The sequence below is a fragment of the Oryctolagus cuniculus genome, chromosome 13 (genome assembly GCF_964237555.1).
Source record: "Oryctolagus cuniculus chromosome 13, mOryCun1.1, whole genome shotgun sequence".
Taxonomy (NCBI): Eukaryota; Metazoa; Chordata; class Mammalia; order Lagomorpha; family Leporidae; genus Oryctolagus; species Oryctolagus cuniculus.
The window spans coordinates 45,559,668-45,586,792 of NC_091444.1; the positions used below are offsets into that span (position 1 = coordinate 45,559,668).

At 39.8% G+C, this 27,125-nt stretch overlaps 1 pseudogene; it reads right to left on the minus strand.

Annotated features, from left to right (window-relative positions):
- Positions 1 to 852: 852 nt before the first annotated feature.
- LOC100344753 (protein MIX23 pseudogene) overlaps positions 853 to 27,125 on the minus strand; it is a 55,208-nt pseudogene continuing 28,935 nt past the window's right edge.

The window sequence follows — 27,125 nt, forward strand, 5'->3', positions numbered from 1 at the left end:
ACCTATGTGTCCTTTCTTCATTTTGACTCTTCAGTAATTCCTACTTGCTCCTGAGCTAGACCCATCATTCAAGTAGATTATTTTATTTATTTGAAAGACAGAGTTGCAGAAGAGATGTAGAGCCAGAGAAAGAAAGGTCTTCCAACCACTGGTTCATTCTCCAAATGGCTGCAATGGCCAGAGCTGAGCTGGTCTGAAGCCAGGAGCCAAAAGCTTCTTCCAGGTCTCCCACACAGATGCAGGTGCCCAAGGATGTCTGTTTTTCCAAGCAATAGCAGAGAGCTGGATCAGAAGTAGAGCAGCCAAGACTCGAACCGGCGTCCATATGGCTTAACTCACTGTACAACATCACCGGCCCCTATGAGTTCTTATTCTTACAATTAAAATATCCATTTTATTTTGCATTTTTAGTCTTTAGTTATGTAGGAGACAAAAAATTCTACCACACTGACTTGATTTCAAGGTAATTCTTCCTGGTGGTCATTTTGTTTCCTGCAGGCATTTCTAGGTTAATGGTGGTTTTATTTATTTATTTTTTTAACAAAGAGAATCAAATCACCCTTTTCAATAAATAAAAATCTGAAGTCTTTATCTTAGCATGGTATTTTTAGACTGATTCAGAAAATTATTGTAATAGTTACAAAACATCTCTTTTTACAGAATCAGTAAAAAATACTCGATTTCTCCATAATTGTCAGACTTATTTATACTTGAAGTGTTGGCTAGATGGAGCTGAAACCAACAAAAAGTCTATTACTGTTGTTTCAGCTATCATCTTAGGAACCCCGCCCTGTTGATCTTGGTCATGCTTAGCTCTCATGAGATGACCCAGTAGCTAAAATGCATCTTTCTTTATTCATTCTTTGAAGGATTGAACTGAATTTTGTAGCATTTATTAAACATCTTCCAGTTCCTGTTATCTACCACTTCCTAAACATCTAGTTCTGACTGCATTAATTTCTTATCTGTTCTATTCTAAGTTGGTTTAGTAATGTTATATCATCCAGGTTCTTTTCTCTGTTTTTGAAGGTTTTTTACTACTTCTGAGGTCTGGGTTATACAGTTTTATATGACTCTGTCTTCAGTGGCATGAACTGACAGAAAAGACTCATAAAGTTGTTTACAGGTTTGGCTGGCATCAATTTTCCCTACAAAGGAAGCTGTTGGAACTATAGTGCTAAATTCATGAACTATTCTGTCATCATTGTCCTCACCACCTTAAGTAATTCTTGGAACTTGGTAAATTCCTCACAATTCACACAGCCAATGGCCACTGGTATTAAATTAAAGTGGTATTAAATTAAAAATCAATGTTCTACTTTTCAAAATTATTTGAAACCCTCCTGCTAGTTTTATTCCCACAAGACAAAGTTGCATGAGAACAGACTTCTAATTGATTATATGTGGCATCCATAGTTCTTTTTTAAAAGGATTTCACTTAAAAGGCAAAGCGACAAAGAGAGGGAGAGACAGGGAGAGAAAGAGATCTTTCACCTCTCTGATTCATCTCCCCCACCCCACCCCACAATCTGCAATAGCCTGAAGTTGGCCAGCATGAAGACAGGAGCCAAGAATTCCATTTAGTTTCTCACATAGGTGGCAGGGTTCCAAGTACTTGGGCCGTATTCTGCTGCTTTCCCAGAACATTAACAGGAAGTGAATGAGAAACAGAGAAGCTAGGACTTGAAACAGTGCTTGTATATGGAGTGTTGGCATTGCCAAGATCCAGAATATGGTTACTGAAAAAATTTGAAATGATTTTATTAGAAGAAAAACACCTTGTGGATCTAGCCTACAAATTTATTTCATTATGCTATTTATTTCTTAATTACAAATAAAGAATCTTCAAATTTATGAAAAACACTTTTATGAAAGTATCTTTGGGTACTACTTTTAATAATTCTAAGAACTCCGGATATTCTCTAAAATGTATATTAGAAATAGTAGAAAATTACAACATTTAATAATCATGATAAGCTACAATTATTTAAATTAATATTTCTCTAAGGAAATGAGCAGAGCATAATTATAAGTTTCACAACGCCCTAGCTCACATGTGACAAACCAAAAAGCAAGACACATAGCAGCTTATTACTCAGAAGGAAATTGAAGCTTGAAGCACATGTATTAAATCTGTGCAGTCTTGGTGAAAATGAGAACTGGTTTTTGCATTACACAATCTGACAACCTTCATCTAAAACCAAATGAGATAATAAAGTAAGAGAAATGAGATATATTTTCTGCATAAAGAACCATATAATCCTCTACCTCATTTAAATAATACATCCATAATTTTATTCCAACTAAACTCTTCTGTGAAACATAAACATACCCAATAATGTGACATGCTCAAAAACATAATTGATATTTCTGTATGAATATTATCTGCACAAGTACTCATTTGTTGTGTAGTCATTTTTGTGGATTTTTTCATGTGCCATTTACTATACACTAAAATAATCTAAAAAGATAATTTTTTCAAAAATAGGATGACAAACTACTTTTAATATAAAAACTGAGCCAACGAAACTGCCATAACAATATTTGATGTACCCAAGGGCATTAAAAATATAGTGTCATCTTTCCTAGAATATTCCATTCATAAATAGGACCTTTTAAAATTGTTTTATTTATTTGACAGGCAGATATAAAGACAGAGAGTGACAGACAGATAGACAGTTTACATGTACTGATTTCACTTTTGAAATACCCAACAGCTGGAGCCAGCCTAGGTCAAAATCAGGAGCCTGGAACTCAGTCTAGGTTTCATAGGTGGGTGACAGGGAAGCAACCACTTGAGCCATTACCTGTAGCTACCCAGGGAGCATGTTAGTAGGAAGCTAGAATCACGAGCTGAGCCAGAAACCTGAACCTAGCTGCTCCAGTATGGGATGTGGGCATCCTAGTTGGTGTCCTAACCACTAGGCTGAACACCCACTCAGAAGCAGCATTTTTAAATTTCTATAGAGAGAGTTAACTAAAAACAGTCAATTAAAATTTGTGAGGTTTTCACAAAAACAGGGCATATAATTGTATATTAAAATGAGTTATTTTGCTTTTTCATGTTTAATTTTTTTTCCAAATTCTGTGTTTATTTATTTAACAAATGGGTACAGCACTCCCTCTGTAGCCATGTGCTGTTCTTTACCAGCTCTACATGCTTTACACACCAACCATTCAGTTGTTGCTACTGTGATGCTATAAATTCTTATCCCTATTTGTAAATGGTGGCAACTGAAGCACAGAGAATCTAAGTCGCCTAACATCACATCCCTGATGAGTTTAAGCAACATCTGTTGCACTAGAAGACAGCACCACGAGAGCATCAGCTCCACCTGCAGCTGCCTTGTTCCCCACTAGTAGCCCTGTCCCCACAAAGGTATGCCACACGTGGCATGATGATGAGAAACGTGCATGGGAGAGCAGATCAGGCCACACAGCAGAAGGAACAGGAAACGGCTTGGAGAAGAGCTGTGAGGAGTTAACAGAAGGCCCAGAAAGACCCCCGAAGATGGAAGAGCTGGTCGGGGGCCAGCAGTGGCAGAGGCAGGAGTGTGGTGGCCTGCAATAGTACCAATAAGAAATGGAACATCTCTCTGACAGAACTAATGAACGAGAAATTGCCCAAAACTCAGCATCGTCACACTTGATGCCTCTTTCCTCTGTGGTATGTATCCAAAGCACCAACAGAACCTGCTGATTTTTCCAAAATACATCCAGAACCCAACTCTCATCAGCTCTCCTCTGCTCTCACTCAGCCCAGGCCTCTATCCTGATTACTCTGGTTCCTGCACTAGCTTCCACCAGAGAGATCTGTCTGCGTTCACCCTGTCCTCTTTGCTCACACGGCAGCAGGGGAATCCTGATAAAATTAAGTCAGTTTATGTTACTCACTGGGGCAAAACCTGCCACCATGTTCCAGAGTGACAAAGAACTCTGTCCTTTTGGCCCTGTTCCCTCCTCAGTTCCTGCCATCCTGGTCTCCCCAAGGCTTTTGCATTTACTACTCCTCTGACTGCAGGGCTTTTCCTGTATCTCCATGAATCACACTTGCTCACTTTCTTCATCTTTTTCTTTAAGATTTTAGCTTCTAACTGGAGTTTGTCCTGGGCCTCCCTACTGAAAATGTAACACTATCTCCTCCTCCAACCTCCTTTCATCCCTTCCCGTTGTTTTTCTACATAACACTTAAAACACACTGTAAACTTAAAACTTTTCATTTTAACTTGGGTGGGTACTAGCAAGTATTTATTACTAGCATTTAGTTTTGCTTATTGTGTTTTCCCCAGAACAGCCCACAACTACACCTAACACATGATTGGATGTTTGATGATATTTGGCCAATTGATAAGTGTTTACCTGTGGCAAAAAGTGATCCACACGAAGGATCTCTGTGAGTGAGATCCCAGTGGAAAGAAGGGGCCATCCAAGAAAGATGTACTTTTCTCTTAACGGAGAAGAGAACTCCCACTTTGATTATGGCCCTGTCTAAATACTGACAGAGTTTGTGGACTCAAAAGGCTTCCATTGTCTTGAGAGCTCATAACAAAAGCCTCAGGTGATCACTGATGTCATAAATAAGAGTGTCAATTCTTAAATCAACAACAGGAGTCACTGTGCACTTGCTCCACATGTAGGATCTGTGTCCTTAATGAGTTGTACTATGAGAATTAACAGTAAAACTTGTCTTCAAACAGTACTTTATATTTTGTGTGTCTGTGTGGGTGAAAACTGTTGAAATCTTTACTCAGTATAGAGTTGATCATCTGTATATAAAAATAATTGAAAATAAATCTTAATGCAAAATGGGAGTGTAGGAGGTGGGACAGGAGTGGGGGTGGGAGGGCAGGTATGGGGGAAGAACAGCTATGTTCCAAAAGCTGTACCTATTAAATTTATATTTATTAAATAAAAGCTTTATAAAAAATGTTTACTATGGTCTAGACACTGGGAAAAATGCACCAAGTACATGAAGATAAATGAGAAGACACAAGGCCCTCCTGGAACTCACAGAGTACAGCACTGATACCAAAGTCACTCATCTGAAGCATGCAAAGCCCAGTGCTATTAAAGCAATTTAATAGGTGAATAGAAATTATAATACTTGCTGGGAGCAGCTGTTGAGAACCTTGATAGGGTGCTATAACATCAAAAATAGCATGCTAACTTGGCAGAGTTGGGTGGAAGAGGGAACAACAGGGGGATCATAGTGAGGGGCCAGCCTAGTTCAAGGAGTAGTCAGTGCACTGCCGTTTGTTGTTGAAGGTGGCAGAAACAAGTGAGGAACAGCTAAAGAGTCAAGCATGAAGCCTCATTTGATAGCCTGCAAGAGTTTTAAATCAGGGAGGGGACTACCAGGTATGCGGATGGACCTGCTGTAGGAACTGCAGTGTCAGAACGGGTGAGAGACAGCTGGGATGCAAGAGGCAGTAGAGACAAGCTACTGGCACAAAGAGTATTTTAACATTTTTTTTCTTTTTTGAGAGACAGCAAGAGAGTGCCTATATGCTGCTTAACTCCCCAAATACCCTTATAGCCAGGACTGAGCCAGGCTAAAGCTGGAAGCCTGTAACTCAATCCAGGTCTCCCACACGGGTGGCAGAGATCCAGGTACTTGAGATACCGCCTGCTGCCTCCCAGGTACACATTAGCAGGAAGCTGGAATCAAGAAGTGCAGCAGGGACTCAAAGCAGACACTCCTGATGTGGTTTGCAGCAGCCTAAAAGACATTTTAACTGTGCACCAAATTCCTGCAGAGCGGTTCTACTCAGATGGTGGTAAAACAAGGACACAGCGGGGCCTCCGAGCTTTCTCACAGACCCTCCCAAACCCAGCATGTGGCTCCTCTGGTCCAGGAACCACACACAGACCCTGGAAGCAAAAGCATCTACTGAGCCTGGGGCCCTCTCGTTTACCCTTTGGCCTCTTCCTGGTGCCTGCTGTCCTGCATTTGGTGCTGGATGGTAAGACCCTACCGTGTCACAGATAGGCCATGGGTGTCACCTACCTCAGACAGCGGTTCCCTTTACCCTTTACATCTAAAGAACTGGGGCTGCTTCTTCCTGTCCAGAGTCTTCACAGCCACCAGCACTTTTGGAACACCAAGAACCTAACAAGCGGAATTCAGGGAAAGCCAGGGCTGGAAGCCAGAGGGCTGGCACCTGGCGGTCACAGGCCAAGGGGCTCTCCTGGGCTGGCACAAATGGTCACAACAATGACTGGGCCCCAAACCCACCACACACTGAAGGTCAGTCCTTGGGCTGCTGAAGAGGAGAAGGTCATAGCCGTGAGAGACAGCTGCAAAGCAAGGGAGGTGGCAGCCATGGTCCAACAAGCCCTGAAGCCCCTGGAGCCTCAGGGACAGAGGGAGTGGGCAGCCATGGACTCTTCTAATTAGGTGGTGGTCACAAGGATGTTCATCATATCATTCTCTAGCTCTGTGCTATTATTGTATTATTGAATTCTTCTCTGTATACTTTAAACACTTTAAAATTTTTCATTCCTCAAATATCAATAAATTTTCTGAAACTTGTAATTTAAAAATGATTATACTTACATATTCAAATATTTAATGTAAAAGGTACAAATTCACACAACACTATAGTAGGCTTAGTATGATATTATACTTTTAAGTACATACAAGTAGACATTTCCCAGCTCAATCAACCTTACCAACTTCTACCTAAGATTTTTCAAAGCAGATGAAAACTGTATCAGTCATCTTTCTAAGACTGAGTGACAAAGCTCCTAGTAGTTTAGTTTTTCCCTATTTCATAAACCCTTTTTGAAGTTATATAACATGAATATCACAATTTATTTCAACAGTGAATAAAGATAGGGATCTTCCTTTAGAACTTCAAATTCTAGTGGATCCAAATTAATATTGTGCCAGCTGATACTATGGAAGTATTTTTATTAAAGTTTATATGTACCAACTCATGTAAAATAGAGTGCACTTGTGGTGAGCTATCAAAAATACCTATCTCCAAATCCAAAGTATGGAGGGAAATGGAGCTCTGGATTTACCAAAAGCTTAGTTGTGACTGTGTGAATTGTAGGCATCAGCAGAGGACAGAAAACACTATCTCCTTTCCTCTTCAAGCTCAGTTGGGACCACTGTAACAATCTGTAAAATAAATTCTTCTGTACTCAAAAATATCTAGTATGATTTCTCTAGCTGGACATTATCTACTGAGGGCATGAATCCATCTGCCTATTACTTTATTTTCAATGTAGTTTTGTAATGGGGTATGTAAATGAGTAGAAAAATATCAAATGCATTACAATTATAGATTATTCTTGTTGTCATTATTTTATGAAACCTTCATGAATATAAATGTAAGATTGAGATGTCAAAAAAGTGAAATCTGGGATAAAAGGCAATTGTACAATATACTATATTCCAAGCAATTTATCTTCATATTCATAACCAGTGGTCTCATCACCTAATGGGTGAAGCGAAAGCAATGAGCTCTGGGGAACTGTTTTCTAAAATGAGTCTTGGATGGAGGTCCACTGAACAGCCCTTTGAGCAAATTTCCTGTCAACCTGAGTAACTGCAAAATACTCAGGACCTCAAAAGCTGATAAATAGCTCTCAGGAGTGAACAAAATAACACATCCAAACATACTAACATATATGTAATAAAATTTCATGATATAAGTAGGAAATAATAAGTAATACTATATTTGAAAGTGAAGTAGGCAAACACTGGCCACATTGCAATTACAAGGGGTCTTCAGAAAATACACAGAAGATCCGTATTAAGAGAACGGTATAGGCTTCAAACATTTTTGCATCAAAATAAATTCATATCAACATGCCATAATATATTTGAACAGATGTAGTTTAAGTTACTAAGAAGGATAAGACATCAGTTTGAAAAGATCCCTTATCAGAGCAACATAAATTTGTCTAGATTTAAAACAAGAACAAAATAATAAATTTATGGTAAAACTTGAGTGGAAGAATGGTAAAATCATTGATTCATTCTGAAAAGTTTGTGAAGAGAATATCTCAAAGGCATCAGTAATTCACAACAGGATACTTCATTCCAGGAAGGACAAGAGGATATAGAAGATAAAGCCTACAGCAGCAGACCACCTTTTTTTTAAGCAAAAAAACTAATTGTATCCATTCACTAATTCAAGAGAGGGGAATCTTTTTTCTGCCAAGGATCATTTGGGTATTTATAACATCATTCATGGGCCATACAAAATTATCAACTTAAAAATCAGCCTGCAATAGATTTCTGGAACTTCAAGTCCCACCTTCGGTTGCATTGGCAGGGCCAAACCAAAAGATTTTGCAGACCTTTATATGGCACAAGCAGGATGTCACCCATCCCTGCAAAACTGCAAAGGACCAGAGATTAACAGCAGAGACAAAAGCCAATACCACAGACATTCCAATTGGTTCAGCTTTTACAATTCTGACTGAAAATTAAAATAAAGCAAATTTTTTTCCCTGGTTAGCATCAACACTGTTGCTGCCATATAAGCTGCAGTACAGGAGCAGAGTTTTCAGTGGACATTTTAATAAAGTGGAATTCTCAGCATTTTTTCGAAAAATTCTTCACAATCCTTTGGTATTAGAATCCTGGAGACAAAGCACAATCCTTTAAAGCAAGGGCTATCATGAGGGGGGAGTGGTTTAGTCAAAAGAAGTGACCTGGTCAAGCAAAAGTCGTGGCAACAATTCTGAGGGATGCAAAAAGGCAGTTTGCTGGTTGCTCTGGAGAGCCCAAAACCGTAACATCTACTTATTATGAGATTCTTCTGAGAAAGCAAAGCTTTAGCAGGAAAATGCTCAGAAAATTTTCACCAGAGACTCCTTCTCTGTCACAACAGTGTTCCTGTTCATTACTGTCATTAAATAAGAGCAACTTTGCAATAGTTTCAGTTGAAAATCCTTAGGTATCTATCTTACAGCCCTGATTTGGTTCTTCTGACTTATTTTTTGATTTGTAATGTTAAAAAATCTTTTGAAGATAATGATTTTTCTCCAGTTAATAATGTAAAAAGACTGCACTGACATGGTTAAATTCCAAAGATCCTCAGTTCTTCAGGGATGGACTAGATGGCTGGAATCATCAATTTAAAAATCATCTTGAACTTGATGAAGCATATGTTGAAAAAGAAAGTTTATGTTTTCAATTTTTATCTTCAAATCCATTTCTCCTTGAATTTTTTCAAGTCCGCTCACAGTCTGAATTTTTTTTTTTTTTTTTTGACAGGCAGAGTGGACAGTGAGAGAGAGAGACAGAGAGAAAGGTCTTCCTTTTCTGTTGGTTCACCCCCCAGTGGCCGCTGTGGCAGGCGCGCTGTGCTGATCCGAAGTCAGGAGCCAGGTGCTTCTCCTGGTCTCCCATGGGGTGCAGGGCCCAAGGACTTGGGCCATCCTCCACTGCACTCCCTGGCCAGAACAGAGAGCTGGACAGGAAGAGGAGCAACCAGGACAGAATCCGGCGCCCCGCCCGGGACTAAAACCCAGTGTGCCGGCACTGCAGGTGGAGGATTAGCCTATTGAGCCATGGTGCCAGCCACAGTCTGAATTTTTTTAAAGATTTATTTTATTTTGGCTGGCACCACGGCTCAATAGGCTAATCCTCCGCCTTGAGGCGCTGACACACCGGGTTCTAGTCCCGGTGGGGGCTCCGGATTCTGTCCCAGTTGCCCCTCTTCCGGGCCAGCTCTCTGCTGTGGCCAGGGTGTGCAGTGGAGGATGGCCCAAGTGCTTGGGCCCTGCACCCCATGGGAGACCAGGATAAGTACCTGGCTCCTGCCATTGGATCAGCGTGGTGCTCCAGCCGCAGTGCACTGGCCGCGGTGGCCATTGGAGGGTGAACCAACAGCAAAGGAAGAGCTTTCTCTCTGTCTCTCTCTCTCACTGTCCACTCTGCCTGCAAAAAATAAAAATAAAAAAAGGTTTAAAAAAGATTTATTTTATTTTAATTACTTAAAAAGCAGAATTATCCAAAGGCAGAGACAGGGAGAGAGCTTCCATACACTGGTTCACTCCCTACATGACTGCAATGAAAAGCGCTGGGACAACCTGAAGCTATAAGTTTGGAATCCCATCTGTGTCTACCTTGTAGATGGTAGTGGACCAACTACTTGGCCAACTTCTACTGCTTTCCCATGTACATTAGCAAGGAGTTGGATTGGAAGTGGAGGAGCTGGGACTCCAGCTGGAGCTCATGTGAGATGTTGGCATCATGGTAGCTTAACCTGCTGCACCACAATGCCAGCAACTAGTTTGAATTTTTGATTGACAGTTCATTAGCTAAGAAATATTAGAATTATATTTTATATTAGTAACATTTTAATACCTTGGAATTCAGTTTTCATTTATTTAACTCAATATTTACTGATTCCTTACCATATACTATAAATTTCAAATATAAAAGCAATGAGAATAATATATTCATCACCTTAAGAATATGAGAATACCACCATTTTACTTTTAAACAATGGTCTCCCCTAGTTATACTTCATTTTTTTTGCAAACTTCATATACTTCATAATTACAGCTTTAGGAACATGGTGATTCTTCCCACTGTGCCTTCCCTCCCATCCATACTCCCATCCTTCTTCCTCCTCCTCCCTCTCTTATTCCCATTCTTATTTTTTACTGAGATCTATTTTCAATAGACTTTATACATATATGATTAACTCTATACAATGTAAAGAGTTCAACAAATAGTATTAGAAAAAAAAACCCTGTTCAGCAACAGTCAAAACAAGGGCTGTTCAAGTCACTGCTTCTTAAAATGTCAATTGCACTTCTACATATTGCCTTTTAGGTGCTCTATTAGTTATCACAGGTCAGGGAGAACATATGGTATTTGTCCCTTTGGGACTGGCTTATTTCACTAAGTATGTTTTCCAGATTCATCCATTTTGTTGCAAATGACTGAATTTACCACTGTGTAGTATTGCATGATGTCAATATCACATAATTTCTTAATCTTGTCTTCAGTTGATGGGCATTTAGGTTGATTCCATGTCTTAGCTATTGTGCATTGAACTGCAATAAACATGGGGTGCAGATAACTCTTTCATATGCTGATTTCATTGCTCTTGGACAACTTCCCAGGAGTGGGAAGGCTGGGTCATACTGTAGGTCCATATTCAGATTTCTGAGGTATCTCCATAATGATTTCTGCAGTGGCTGTACCACTTTACATTCCCAGCAATATTGGATTAGGGTAACTTCTTCCCCACATCATCCCTAGCATTTGTTGTTTGTTGATTTCTGTATGAAAACCATTCTAACCAGGGTGAGGTGAAACCTCATTATGGCTTAGATTTGCATTTTTCTGATGGCTAGTGATCCTGAGCATTTTTTTCATGTGTCTGTTGGCCATTTGGATTTCCTTATTTGGAAAATGTTTGTTTAAGTCCTTTGACCATTTCTTAACTAACTGGGTTGTTGTGGAGTTTCTTAATCTCTTTATATATTCTGATTATTAATCCTTTATCAGTTGTATAGTTTGCAAATAATTTCTCCCATTCTGTTGGTTGCCTCTTCACTTTCCTGAGTGTTTCTTTTGCAGGACAGAAACTTCTCAATTTGATGTAATCCCAATTGTTAATTTTGAGTATGATTGCTTGTGCCTCTGGTGTCTTTTCTAAGAAGTCTCTGCCTATGCCAGGGTCTTTCAGGGTTTCTCCAGTGCTCTCTAATAATTTGATGATATTGCTTCATAGAATGTCTTTAATCCATTTTGAATGGATTTTTGTGTAAGGTGTAAGGTAGGGGTCTTGCTTCGTACTTCTGCAAGTAGAAATCAGTTTTCCCAGTACCATTTGTTGAAGTGACTCCTTGTTCCAGAGATTGGTTTTGACTCCTTTGTCAAATTTAAATTGGTTTTAAATGGTTGGACTGAGTTCTAGTATTTCTGTTCTGTTCCACTGGTCTACCTATCTGTTTTTGGAGCAGTACCAGGCTGTTTTGATTATAACTGCCCTATGGTATGTCTTGAAATCTGGTATTGTGATGCCTTGGCTTCATTTTTCTTGTCTAAGATTGCTTTAGCTATTCTGGGTTTCCTTTGTTTCCACAGGAATTTCAGCATCATTTTTTTCTATATCTGAGAAGAATATTCTTGAAATTTTGATTGGTATAGCATTAAATCTGTAAATTGCTATTGGAAGTATGGAAATTTTGATGATACTGATTCTTCTAACGCATAAACATGGAAGATTTTTCTCATTTTTTTGTATCTTCTTTTTTTGATGTTTTGTAATTCAAATTATAGAGATCTTTGACATTCTTGTTTAAATTTATTCCAAGGTATTTGATTTTTTTGTAGCTATTGTGAATGGGATTGATCTTAGAAGTTCTTTCTCAGCCATGGCATAGTCTGTGTATATGAAAGCTATTGATTTTTGTGTATTGATTTTATATCCTGCTACTTTACCAAATTCTTATAAGAATTCCAATAGTCTCTTAGTGGAGTATTTTGGATCCTCTCTCTATATAGAATCATGTCATCTGCAAATATGGATATTTTGACTTCCTCCTTCCCAATTTTACCCTTTGGTTATTTTACTTGCATAATAGCTCTAGTTAAAAGTTTGAGAACTATATTGAATAGCAATTGTGACAGTGCATCCTTACTAAATCTCAATGAGAATGCTTCCATCTTTTCCCCATTCAATATTATGCTGGCCGTGGGTTTCTCATAAATTGCCTTGATTGTGTTGAGGAATGTTCCTTCTTTTTTTAAATATTAATGTATCTGAAAGTCAGAGTTACACACTGAGAAAAGGAGAGGCAGAGAGAGAGAGGTCTTCCATCTGCTGGTTTACTCCCCAGTTGGCCACAATGGCCAGAGTTTCACTGATCCAAAGGCAGGAGCCAGGAGCTTCTTTCAGGTCTCCCATGTGGGTGCAAGAGCCCAAGGATTTGTGCCATCTTCTACTGCTTTCCCAGGCCATAGCAGATAGCTGGATTGGAAGTGGAGCAGTCAGGACTCGAACCAGTGCCCATATGGGATGCTGACACTGCAGGCAGCAGTTTTACCTGCTACACTATAGCGCCAGCCCTGGAATTTTCCTTCTATACCCAATTTGCTTAGAGTTTTTTTTTTTTTATCATAAAAGGGTGTTGTATTTTGTCAAATGCTTTCTATGCATCTATTGAGATAACCATATGGTTTTTCTTTTGCAGTTTGTTAATGTGGTGTATCACATTGATTGGTTTGCGAATGTTGAACCATCCCTGCATTCCAGGGATAAATTCCACTTGTTCTGGGTAGAGGATCTTTCTGGTGTGTTGTTGGATTCAATTGGCTAGAATTTTGTTGAGGATTTTTGCATCTATGCTAATCAGGGAAATTGTTCTGAGTGTTCTCTTTTTCTGTTGCATCTTTTTCAAGTTTAGGTATTAAGATGATGCTGGCTTCATAGAAAAAAAATCTAGGAGGATTCCCTCCCTGTCAATTGTCTTGAATAGCTTTACCAAAATGGAGTTAGTTCTTCTTTAAATGTCTGGTAGAATTCAGCAATGAATCCATCTGGTCCTGGGCTTTTCTTTTTTGGGAGGATCTTTTTTACTGACTCAATTTCCACCTATGTTATGGGTCTCTTTAGGTTTTCTACATCTTCATTGATCAATATTGTAGGTTGTATATGTCCAGGAATGTATCCATTTCTTCTAGGTTTCCTAATTTGTTGGCATACAGCTTTTTGTAGTAGTTTATAATGATTCTATTTATTTCTCTGGTATCTGTTGTTACATTTCCTTTTTCATCTATAATTTTTTAATTTGGGTCCTCTCCTTTTTTTGGTTAGGCCAATGGTATTTCAATTTTCTTTATTTTTTAAAAAAAACTAGCTCTTCATTCTGCTGAAATTATGTATTTTTTGTTTCAATTTTTTTGGATTTCTTCTCTAATTTTAATCATTTCTTTCCTCCTACTAGTATTGGGTTTGGTTTGCTGTTGTTTCTTGTTGTCCTTGAGATGCACTGATAGCTAATTTATTTGGTGTCTTTCTTCCAATTTCTTGATGTAGGCACCAATTGCTACAAATTTTCCTCTTAACACTAGTTTTGCTGTATCCCATAAGTTTTGATATGTTGTATTTTCATTTGTTTTCAGAAATTTTTTGATTTCTCTTTGATTTCTTCAATGTCCCATTGTTTATTGAGGAACATTTTTTCAATCTCCATGTGTTTGCATATGATCTAGAGATTTCTAAGTTACTGATCTCCAGCTTCATTCCATTGTGGTCTAAGATGATGAATTGTATTATTTCCATGTTTTTGAATTTACTGAGACTTGCTTTATGGCCTAGCATGTGATCAATCCTAGAGAAAGCTTCAGGTACTGGTGAAAAGAATGTGTATTCTGCAGCTGTAGCATGAAATGTTCTGCAGATATCTGCTAGGTCCATTTGCTCTATAGTGTCAGTTAACCCAGTTGTTTCCTTGCTGACTTTCTGTCTGATTGATCTATCCGTTGCTAAAAGTGGGGTATTGAAGTCTTCCATTACTATTATACTAGTTTATGTCCCCCTTTAGAATCCTTAACATTTCTTTTAAATAGCCACGTGTCCTGTAATTAGATGCAAATACATTTATAATAGTTATTTCTTCCTATTGAATTGATCCTGTAATTATGTAATTCTTTTTTTTCTCTTTGTACTGCTTTTGTGCTAAAGTCTATTTTGTCTTAATTAGGATGGCTACATCAGCTCTTGTTAGGTTTCTTTCAGCATGGAATATATTTTGCTTTTTCTTTCTTTTCTTTTCTTTTTTTTTTTTTTACATGCAGACTTAGACAGTGAGAGAGAGAGAGAGAGAGAGAGAGAGAGAGAGAAAGGTCTTCCTTTTTCCATTTGTTCACCCCTCAAATGGCTGCTACAGCCAGAGCACTGCAGCCAGTGCACTGTGCTGATCCAAAGCCAGGAGCCAGGATCTTCCTCCTGGTCTCCTATGCGGGTGCAGGGCCCAAGCACTTGGGCCATCCTCCACTGCCCTCTCTGGCCACAGCAGAGAGCTGAACTGGAAGAGGAGAATCCGGGACAGAATCCGATGCCCCAACCAGTACTAGAACCCAAGGTGCTGGCGCCACAGGGGGAGGATTAGCCAAGTGAGCTGTGGTGCTGGCCCTGGAATATCTTTCTCCATACTTTCACTTTCAATCTGTGTGCATCTTTGTTGATGAGTTGTGTTTCTTGTAGGCAAAAAATAGATGAATTTTCTTTGTAATTCATTCAGCTAGTTTGTGCCTTTTAACTGGATAGTTGACGCCATTTACATTCAAGGTGATTATTGATAACTTTGCCCTACCATTTTCCCATGAATATTCTTATTGTTTACTTTGGATTTCCTTTGTACTTTAACTGGGAAATTTTCTGCCTTTAAATTCTTTTGTAGGGATGACCATGTTTCTGTGTTTCTGTGTGCAGCACATCCTTAAGCATGTTTTACAAGGCTGGATGGGTCGTGACAAATCCTTTTACTTTCTGTTTTTTTTTTTTTAAGGTTTATTTATTTATTTGAAAGTCAGAGTTACACAGAGAGAGGAGAGGCTGAGAGAGATCTTCCATCTGATGGTTCACTCTCCAATTGGCCACAATGGTTGTAGCTGATCCGATCCAAAGCCAGGAGCCAGGAGCTTCTTCCAGGTCTCCCACATGGGTGCAGGGGCCCAAGGACTTGGGCCATCTTCTACTGCTTTCCCAGGCTATAGCAGAGAGCTGGATTGGAAGTGGAGCAGCCGGGTTTCAAACTGGTGCCCAAATGGGATGCTGGCGCTTTAGGCCAAGGCGTTAACCTGTTGCACCACAGTACTGGCTCCTTACTTTCTGTTTTAATGGAAGGTCTTTATTTCACCTTCATTCATAACTGAGAGCCTTGCAGAATACAGTATTTTGTGTTGACAATTTTTTCCTCTTAAGACTTGGAATATATCTCGCCATTCTCTCCTAGCCTGTAGGGTTTCTGATGAGAAGTCCACTGTAAGTCTAATTGGAAAGCCTCTGAAAATTATCTAGTGTTTCTCATGCACATTTTAGAATATTTTCTTCCTGTTTTAGTGTGGAGAGTTTAGTTACCATGTGTTGTAGTGATGATCTTTTCTGGTCATGTCTCTTAGAAGTTCTATGTCTTCTTGTACTTGGATGTCTTTTTCTTTCTCCAAATTATGGAAATTTTCTTGTTATTATTTCAGTAAAAAGGCCTTCTAATCCTTTCTCTTTTTCCACTCCCTCAGGAATATCTAAGACCTGTATGTTAGGCCATTTGATTATGTCCTATAGATTCCCAATAGTGTTTATTAGTTTTCTAATTTCTCTTTCTAGTTTTTGGTCTGACTGTATAATTTCCTACAATTTGTCTTCTAAGTTGGATATTCTCTTTTCTGCTTGTTTCACAGATTGTGTTGCTGAGACTTTCCACTGAATTTTATTTGATCTACTCAATTCTTCATTTTCAAAATTTCATTTTGATTTCTTTTTAAGATCTCAATTTTGTGGGAGTAATTTTCTTTCATGTCATGTCAAGATTTCATTAGTTCATGCATTTGCTTCTGATTACTTCTAAGTAATCCTACGATCAATTTTTTGAATTCCTTTTTGTCATTTCTTCAATCTCTTCATCTTCAAAATCCAGTATTGAAGTGTTGTGTTCTTATGGGGTGTCATTTTGTCTTCCTTATTCTTGTTTTTTTGAATTGGTGCATTTATTATTCTGAATTTGTGGGGATACTCATTGGTTGGTTTCTTTTTTTTTTTTTCTGTGGTGGCTTTTATCTTTGGACTATGTGGATTAGTGGAGTGTCTATTTTTTCAGTAAATACCTAGATACATGTGGTGGGTTTGGCCAGGGAGCTCTGTTAATTGTTCCAGAGTGAAGAGAGTGTCCAAAGTGACACCGAAGTTGGGCGTGGTAAATCTTTTTTTTTTTTCTTCAGTTAGAAGGGAGGTTTGTTCTGCTCTGTTGGTGTACACTCAGCTAACCTCCTCTCCTCAAAGGAGTCTAGTGCCTGGGCTCTATCCCCAGTTGGTATAATATTCATCCAAGGCCACATGAACCACACAAAGGATCTGTGCAGTGCCGGACGCTCGCCCGTGAGAGTCCAGCGTAGTAAAGACACGATCGCTGCTTACTCGGTTCTCATGGAACTTTATTCATCCAGATGCAAGGCTAAAGAAAAGAAGCCAAGCCCTCACTCCTACACAATCCTATCCCCATTATATAGCCTAGGTTCCCCTAGCAGGATGCTCCCAGCCAATGGCAAGTCTGTTCACATGCAGTCCATGCAGGCACAGTCCAATCAAGTTGAAGGGCACATAGTGCCTCAGGACGAAAGTTCATCTTGCTCCATTGGGGTTGTTTGTGTCTTCAGGACATCCTGTGGTTAGCACTTCCTTGACTTGTTTTTCTCAGCAGCCAGCACTTCCTTAACTTGTTTTGCACAAGTTGTTACAACAGGCCATGCAAACAGCAAAGTGAGGAAGTTCCCAAGGGTGGCCAGCCTGCGGTTCCCCACAGTGCAGTCCTCATTGTAAACAGATTCCACAGCTATGTCCCTCACCAGGCAATCAGGGAGCCCGGAGCTTGTGGTGCTTCCCACAGTGACTGACCAAAGTCCCAGCCACACCCTGAGCCCTCCCACACAGTCTCAGTGCTTTCAGTCTTGGCATACATGCCTCTTACAGTCATGAGCACCCAGCCCTCTGTCAGGTCTCACCACCAGACTCAGGAGTCTCTGTTGGGCTGGTTGCTGGGTGTGGACATAAGCTGGTGTAGCTGTTATGTATGTCGAACGTGGTGCCTGCTCTCTTTCGGGTTGTTATAGGATGCTATTGCAGGGTGATCAGGGAGAGAGAAACATGCCCTCCCCACCCCTTATCTTCTATTCCAATTTGGCAGGTACACTAACTCCTACAAGGCCCCAAGCTGGGATTCCCTCCAGGCTCTTCCTGCAGCTTTATTGCCAGTGGTTTGGACTGCTGAAGTCTGGTCTCTTCTCACTCTCCAAAGCTTGTGTGGAGGCTCTCACCTGCTGGGGTCCTGAGTTGTACATGTCCACACCCTTCAGTTAAGGCCTATAGTGTCCGTCTAATTTGCATGGAGTTTACTCTGCTGTTTTTTCTCTAATGCTTCCCTGAGACTGCACGCTCTCCACTTTTTTTAAACTATCTTCTCCTAAGTAGAGCAGTAAACTCCCTCCCTACTCCACCATCTTAATCCAATCCTTCTACTTGATTTTTAAATTATGAAAATTCAACCATCATTTGGGAAGCAAAAGATCGTAATCTGTTTTCTAAAGTGAATACTTCACATGAACCATACAGTTTTTATTTACCCCACCTCTTGGGTTTTTAAACTATGAGTTAGACACTGTATTAGACACAGGAGTACAAAGAACTACAATGTAGCTCTGCTTCCAAGGCACTGATAGCTTATTCTACTTTTATAGGTAAAACCAGTCATTTTAAGGCACTTTAGAAAGAAGAATGCAATATTTTTATTAAAAATGATAATAACTAGAGTGTGTATTTGGTGAAGTGATTAAGTGCCTGCATCCCACAACAGAGTGTCTGGGTTTAATTTCTGGCTCCACTGATGAGGCCTGCTTCCTCTAGCATACCCTGGGAGGCAGAATGTAATGATTCGAATACTTGGGTCCCGTCTACCCATGTGATAGACCCATATTGATTTCCCAGCTTCTGGCTTCAACCTGTTCCAACCTCAGCAATTGAGGTTATTTGGGGGAATGAATCAACAGATGAAGAATATCTTTCTATATCCATCTTTCTCTGGCTCTCTCTCTCTCTCACTCTCCTTCCCTCACTCTTCTTTCTTTCTGTGCCTTCCAAATAAATAAAATGATTTAAAATATTTTAATGATAATGATTTACTACAAGTATTACCATTTCTCACACAAAGCCCATACCTAATATATCTAAAACATTTACATTTGCTATTCTTGTTTTTTTTTTTTTCCATATCATATTTTCAATTTAATGAAAAAATAATGACTCTTTACTCTGGTCATCCATTTTTTTCAACAGATACATATAATGAAACTGATTTTATAAAAATTATAGCCTTTTTATCAGGAAAGGTAAAGAAGAAAAAGAGTAATATAAAAAAAGAACAGAATGTCACCTTGAATTCCTCCCAGTTCTCTATTATTGCCAAATTTTAATTGGCTTCAGTGACAAAAAGAAATAATTTGTCATTTTAATCAGCTGTTTTCAATTACTTTTACCTATACTTATAGCTTCACATAACTAAGTGTTTTCAAATAAAGCAAGTTGCTGGCATTGTGGTACAGTGGGTTAAGCCACAGGCCGGGATGCTAGCATTCCTATATAGGAGTACCAGTTCTAGTCTCACCTGCTCAGTTTCTGTTCCAGCTCCATGATAATGCACCTGAGAAATCAGAAGCAGCTAGTATTGGGTCCTGCAACCTCTATGGGAAGCCCAGGTGGTGTTCCTGGCTCTGGGTAATCATTTTTGAAGTAAACCAACAGATGGATGATCTCTTTCTCTCTGCCTCTCCCTGTCACTCTGCCACTGAAATAAATAAATTGCAAAAATCTGCACACACATTCCTAATACTGATTTTCCATACTTTGTGGCCCTTGACACTTCTTTTATGCACGACTTATTGATTAATCAGCTGTCAAATTTACATGTAAATCCAACCATTGATAAACTGAGTACTAACCACAATGATCAGCTTTACTATAAATTCATTGATCAGCATTTTCTGGATACTACTATGTCTTCAGCAGAAATTGGATTTGGCAAAAAGCCAGACTATCTGCACTTGATTTATTTAACAATGTGAATTACATGGGTTAGAAACAGAGAGCATTTATTGTTTGATGGATTATTCTTCTTTTCAAAATAGAAAATATTTTTGATTTTTCTTTCCCAAGATACCATAAGAGATATTATAATTTATTGTTCTCTTAACTTATTAAAATACATACAGATTCATTTCCAGGAATAGTAAAGTGGCTGACTCTCTTACATATATACTTCTAACCTCGAGACAATAATTGAACAAAAATGAACTCTGTGAGGCACTGAAGAGTGAATAAACCTCACAAAACTAGAGGGAGAGTAAATGTATTAGGTAAAATTTACATATTTATATTTTTTTCTATACTGGTACATTTTAGTTCAAGGATGTAAGAGGACTGCGAATACAGAGGATTGAGTTCAGATTTGAGGAAGAAGAGTGCTACAAAATAAGGGGACTAAGGCAGTGCACTGTGGTGCAGCAGGTTGGCTACTTGGGATGCCCATGTCTCATATCATAGTGTTAAGTTCTAGTCCCAGATACTGCACTTCTGATCTAGCTTCCTGCTAATGTGCCTGGGAAGGTAGTGAATGATGCTCAAATACTTGAGTTTCTGCCACCCATGGCGGGGCCTTGGATGGAGTTCCTAGCTCCTGGCTTCCATGGGCATCTGGAGACTGAACCAGGAGATGGGAGAACACTTTCTTCTTGTTTCTTCCTTTCTCTGTCACTCTTCCTTTCAAGTAAAAATAAATCTTAATAATGAAGGTAATAACAAAGGAAGTTTGCAAATGAGTTTACAAATGCTACCCAAGTACTTGGGAAATCCTTTAACTATTTATACTTCAAGAGTCCAGGTAAGAAAAATAATGGGAAGTTCAAAAAGCTGAGGGAAATTTTCAACTTCTTTCTCACCACAGGTATACCAGAATTAGGGCTGAAATTTAGTTAACTTAACAATCTGCTAGAACAAAGATTCAGGATTTTTCATTAAAGGTAACTAAATCCAGAGCCTCTACAATATACTACACACAAAGTACACTAAACAACAAAAAAAAATTTGTCATTTAAAAAGACAAAGGAATCATCAAAATGTCCATTCTCCCAAAAGCAATTTAGAGATTCAATGCAATGCCAATCATTATACCAAAGACATTCTTCTCAGATCTAGAAAAAATGATGCTGAAATTCATATGGAGACGCAGGAGACTTCGAATAGCTAAAGCAATCTTGTACAACAAAAACAAAGCCAGAGGCATCACAATACCAGATTTCAGGACATACTACAGGGCAGTTGTAATCAAAACAGCATGGTACTGGTACAGAAACAGATGGATAGACCAATGGAACAGAATAGAAACACCAGAAACCAACCCAAACATCTACAGCCAACTTATATTTGATCAAGGATCTAAAACCAATTCCTGGAGCAAGGACAGTCTATTCAATAAATGGTGCTGGGAAAACTGGATTTCCACGTGCATAATCATGAAGCAAGACCCCTACCTTACACCTTACACAAAAATCCACTCAGCATGTGTTAAAGACCTAAATCTACGACCCGACACCATCAAATTATTAGAGAACATTGGAGAAACCCTTCAAGATATTGGCACAGGCAAAGAGTTTCTGGAAAAGACCCTTGAGGCGCAGGCAGTCTAAGCCAAAATCAACTATTGGGATTGCATCAAATTGAGAAGTTTCTGTACTGCAAAAGAAACAGTCAGGAGAGTGAAAAGGCAACCGTCAGAATGGGAAAAAATATTTTCAAACTATACAACAGATAAAGGGTTAATAACCAGAATCTACAAAGAGATCAAGAAACTCCACAACAACAAAACCAACAACCCACTTAAGAGATGGGCCAAGGACCTCAATAGACATTTTTCAAAAGAGGAAATCCAAATGGCCAACAGACACATGAAAAAATGTTCAGCATCACTAGCCATCAGGGAAATGCAAATCAAAAGCACAATGAGGTTTCACCTCACCCCGGTTAGAATGGCTCACATCCAGAAATGTACCAACAATAGATGCTGGAGAGGAGGTGGGGAAAAAGGGACACTAACCCACTGTTGGTGGGAATGCAAACTGGTCAAGCCACTATGGAAGTCAGTCTGGAGATTCCTCAGAAACCTGAATATCACCTTACCATTCAACCCAGCCATCCCACTCCTTGGAATTTACCCAAAGGAAAGTAAATTGGCAAACAAGCAAGCTGTCTGCACCTTAATGTTTATTGCAGCTCAATTCACAATAGCTAAGACCTGGAACCAACCTAAATGCCCATCAACGGTAGACTGGATAAAGAAATTATGGGGTATGTACTCTTTAGAATACTATACTACAGAAAAAAAAAAATGAAATCCGGTCATTTGCAACAAAATGGAGGAATCTGGAACACATCATATGAGTGAAATAAGCCAGTCCCAAAATATCATTTGTTCTCCCTGATCGGTGACAACTGACTGAACACCAAAAAGGAAACCTGTTGAAGTGAAATGGACACTATGAGATACGGTGACTTGATCAGCCATAGCCCTGACTGTTAATGAACAACTTAATACGTTATCCCTCTTAGTATTTTTTTTTTGTCTGTGCCACATAATACTATTGGTTTAATTCTGTAATTATCACACAGTTATTCTTAAGTGTTGAAATTTAACTGAAATGTGATCGCTGTTAAATATAAGAGTGGGAATAAGAGAGGGAAGAGATGTACACAATTTGGGACATGCTCAAGCTGACATGCCCCAAACGGTAGTTAGAAACATACCAGGGGATTCCAATTCAATCCCATCAAGGTGGCATGTACCAATGCCATCTCACTAGTCCAAGTGATCAATTTCTGTTCACAATTGATCATAATGAAAGGACTCAGAGTCAAAGGGATCACATAAACAAGACTAGTGTCTGCTAATACTGATAGAATAAAAAAGGGGATAACGATCCAACATGGGAAGCGAGATAAAGTGACACAAAGGTATTTGATTATTGCAGTTAGCCTCAGTGTAGTGAATACAGGCAGTGCTGTGTGCTGAGTCTGACACTTTTGTACTAAGTAGAACGCAGTTTGTTTCCCAAAAGCAGATACCCTCGCTTTGTTCCTTACTCCTACCTCTATCCAGTGACATTCATCCCACCGTTCCGTGAAGTACTTGCTGCCCAGTCACCAAAAGGAATCAGGAAGACACGGTCGTTTCCGTTTGGGATTAATGGAGGAACGGGTCTAGGGAACTCCATGCATGTTTGCATGGGGTTATTGAGATAGTGGCCGTGTGATTCTGGGCTTAAGAAATGCATGTTTCTGTCTAGGAAGAATGCTCTCTCTTCTGAGCAGGAAGGAGGAGTGCTTGCAATAGATGCTGCAGGCGGGGAGGGTTGTGGGGCGGGGGGAGCCTGGTGCTTATGAGATGACCAGCTTTGTCTGGACTACCGTAAGGTGGAGGAAAAGCCCAGGTGCACTCAGCTGGGTGGAAGGAATGGCTCTTCTGTGCTTTGGCCTGATTTCACTGCTGTGACACCACACGTTCCTGTGTAGGATACTAATGGTCGTGAGGAAACCGACTGTTTTTTAAAGGTTACAACTGAATTGTTGTCTATGCGTTGCTCCCCACCCCACCCCCCAGAGGCATCTATAGAACCACAGAAACCTCAGTCTCATGGGTGTGTGTGTCACACAAATGCAATCATCATGTTCATCTCCTTTTAAATGAGTATATGGTTGCCCCAGAAGAGAACACTTACGTTATATAAAATTCTTTGTCAGGGCTGGCAGTATGGAGGGTAAGCCACCGCTTGTGATGCCAGAATCCCATATCCCACCTCCCGTGCAAAAGTCCTGGGTGCTCAGCGTTCGATCCAGCTCCTTGCTGAATGTGCCTGGAAAGGCAGCAGGTGATGGCCAAGTACTTGGGCCCTTACCTCCTGTATGGGAGACCAGGATGGAGTTCTTGGCTCCAGGCTTTGGCATGGCTCAGACCTGCAGTTGTGGCTATCTGGAGAGTGACCCAGCAGATGAAAATCTGTGCATGTGTGTGTCTGTCACTCTGTCTCAAATAAATATGGGTTTTTAAATTCTTTTTCTAATATATTGGAGCTCTACAAAGTGCTGAAAGAAAAAATAAAATATTGGTTAGAGCAACTTCACATGCTAATGGTGTTAAACTGTGCTTAGTTGAATTTAATTTCCTACTTTAAAAGTGTTCATGTATGAAAGTTGACCAAAAATACATAAAAGGCTACCTGTTCATGTGATGACAGACTCACTTCTCTATCATGTGCTTCCAGATGTAGTTCCTGTTTTCCGTCTCCCCACTTCCCCTAAAAAAGCAAATAAAAAATATAGTAATAGTCTCATTTTTAGTTCTTAAAATTATTAGGGAATTATTTTACAGCATAAAATTATTAGATTGTTATATAAAATGAAATATTCATGTTATTTCTGAAAAGTTGGGTAGTAGGGAAGGCTCATGTGCATGACAACACAGTGCCCTATAATCCTCCTACCCAGAAACAATATCTATCAATATTTCGGTTTTTGTTCTTTGTTTTTTTTTTACTTTGTTTTTCAATGGGTAGCTATTCACTTATATTTTTAAAAAAGCAATCCTACTCTACATTGTTTCATGGTCTGCTCTATATATTATATACATTTTCCATATGAAATATTATGCATTTTAAAAAAGTTGTAGAATATGTATTTCAAAATATACCAAAACTTTTTTTAATAATTATTTAAAAAAAATTTTTTTTGACAGGCATAGTGGACAGTGAGAGAGAGAGACAGAGAGAAAGGTCTTCCTTTTGCCATTGGTTCACCCTCTAATGGCCGCTGCGACTGGCGCCCTGCGGCCGGCGCTCTGCGGCCGGCGCACCGCGCTGATCCGATGGCAGGAGCCAGGTACTTCTCCTGGTCTCCCATGGGGTGCAGGGCCCAAGGACATGGACCATCCTCCACTGCACTCCCTGGCCACAGCAGAGAGCTGGCCTAGAAGAGGGGCAACCGGGACAGAATCCAGCGCCCCGACCGGGACTAGAACCCGGTGTGCCGGCTCGCAGGCGGAGGATTAGCCTAGTGAGCTGCGGCACCGGCCTTAATAATTATTTTTTTGACAGGCAGAGTTAGTAAGAGAGAGAGACAGAGAGAAAGGTTTCCCTTTTTCTGTTGGTTCACCCCCAAAATGGCCGCTATGGCCAGTGCACTGTGTCGATCCAAAGCCAGAAGCCAGGAGCTTCCTCCTGGTCTCCCATGCGGGTTCAGGGCCCAAGGACTTGGGCCATCCTCCACTGCCTTCCCGGGCCACAGCAGAGAGCTGGACTTGAAGAGTAGCAACCAGGACTAGTACCTGGCACCCCAGCTAGGACTAGAACCCAGGGTGCCGGCGCTGCAGGCAGAGGATTAGCCTAATGAGCCCCATCGCCAGTGATATACCAAACCTTTTTTTTTTAATTTTTTTAACTTTATTTAATGAATGTAAATTTCCAAAGTACAGCTTATGGATTACAATGGCTCTCCCCCCCCATAACGTCCCTCCCACCCGCAACCCTCCCCTTTCCCACTCCCTCTTCCCTTCCATTCACATCAAGATTCATTTTCGATTCTCTTTATATACAGAAGATCAGTTTAGCATATATTAAGTAAAGATTTCAACAGTTTGCTCCCACACAGAAACTAAAGTGAAAAATACTGTTTGAGTACTAGTTATAGCATTAAATCACAATGTACAGCACACTAAGGACAGAGATCCTACAGGAAGAGTAAGTGCACAGTGACTCCTGTTGTTGACTTTACAAATTGACACTCTTGCTTATGGCATCAGTAATCACCCTAGGCTCTTGTCATGAGCTGCCAAGGCTATGGAAGCCCCCTGAGTTCACTGACTCTGATCATATTTAGACAAAGTCATGGTCAAAGTGGAAGTTCTCTCCTCCCTTCAGAGAAAGGTACCTCCTTCTTTGATGACCCGTTCTTTCCACTGGGATCTCACTCGCGGAGATCTTTCATTTAGTTTTTGTTTTTCCAGAATGTCTTAGATTTCCATGCCTGAAATACTCTCATGGGATTTTCAGCCAGATCCAAATGCCTTAAGGGCTGATTCTGAGGCCAGAGTGCTGTTTAGGACATCTGCCATTCTATGGGTCTGCTGTGTATCTCACTTCCCATGTTGGATCATTCTCTCTCTTTTTGATTCTATCAGCTAGTATTTGCAGACACTATTCTTGTTTCTGTGATCCCTTTGGTTCTTAGTCCTATCATTATGATCAATTGTGAACAGAAATTGATCACTGGGACTAGTGAGATGACATTGGTACATGCCACCTTGATGGGATTGAATTGGAATCCCCTGGTATGTTTCTAACTCTACCGTTTGAGGTAAGTCAGCTTGAGCATGTCCCGAATTGCACATCTCTTCCCCCTCTTATTCCCACTCTTATATTTAACAGGGATCACTTTTCAGTTAAGTTTCAGCACTTAAGAAGAATTGTGTATTGATTACAGTATTCAACCAAAAGTATTAAGTAGAACAAACAAACAAAAAATACTAAGAGGGATAACATATCATGTTATTCATCAACAGTCAGGGCAAGGGCTGCTCAAGTCACTGTTTCTCATAGTGTTCATTTCACTTTAACAGCTTTCCTTTTTGGTGCTCAGTTAGTTGTCACCGATCAGGGAGAACATATGGTATTTGTCCCTTTGGGATTGGCTTATTTCACTCAGCATAATGTTTTCCAAATTCCTAACAGGGATCACTTTTCAGTTAAAATTTAAACACCTAAGAATAATTGTGTGTTAGTTAGAGAGTTCACCCAATGGTACTAGAACAAAAACAGTACTAAAATGGATAAAGTATTACATTGTACATCAACAGTCAGGACAAGAGCTGATCAAGTCACCGCTTCTCATAGTGTCCATTTCACTTCAACAGGTTTTCCCTTTGGTGCTGAGTTAGTTGTCGCCAATCAGGGAGAACATATGATATTTGTCTGTCTGGGACAGGCTTAATTCACTCAGCATGATGTTTTCCAAATTCCTCCATCTTGTTGCAAATGACCACCTTTCATTGTTTTTGACTGCTGTATAGTATTTTATAAAGTACATGACCCATAATTTCTTTATCCAGTCTACCGTTGATGGGCATTTAGGTTGGTTCCAGGTCTTAGCTATTGTGAATTGAGCTGCAATAAACATTAAGGTGCAGACAGCTTGCTTGTTTGCCAATTTACTTTCCTTTGGGTAAATTCCAAGGAGTGGGATGGCTGGGTTGAATGGTAAGGTGATATTCAGGTTTCTGAGGAATCTCCAGACTGACTTCCATAGTGGCTTGACCAGTTTGCATTCCCACCA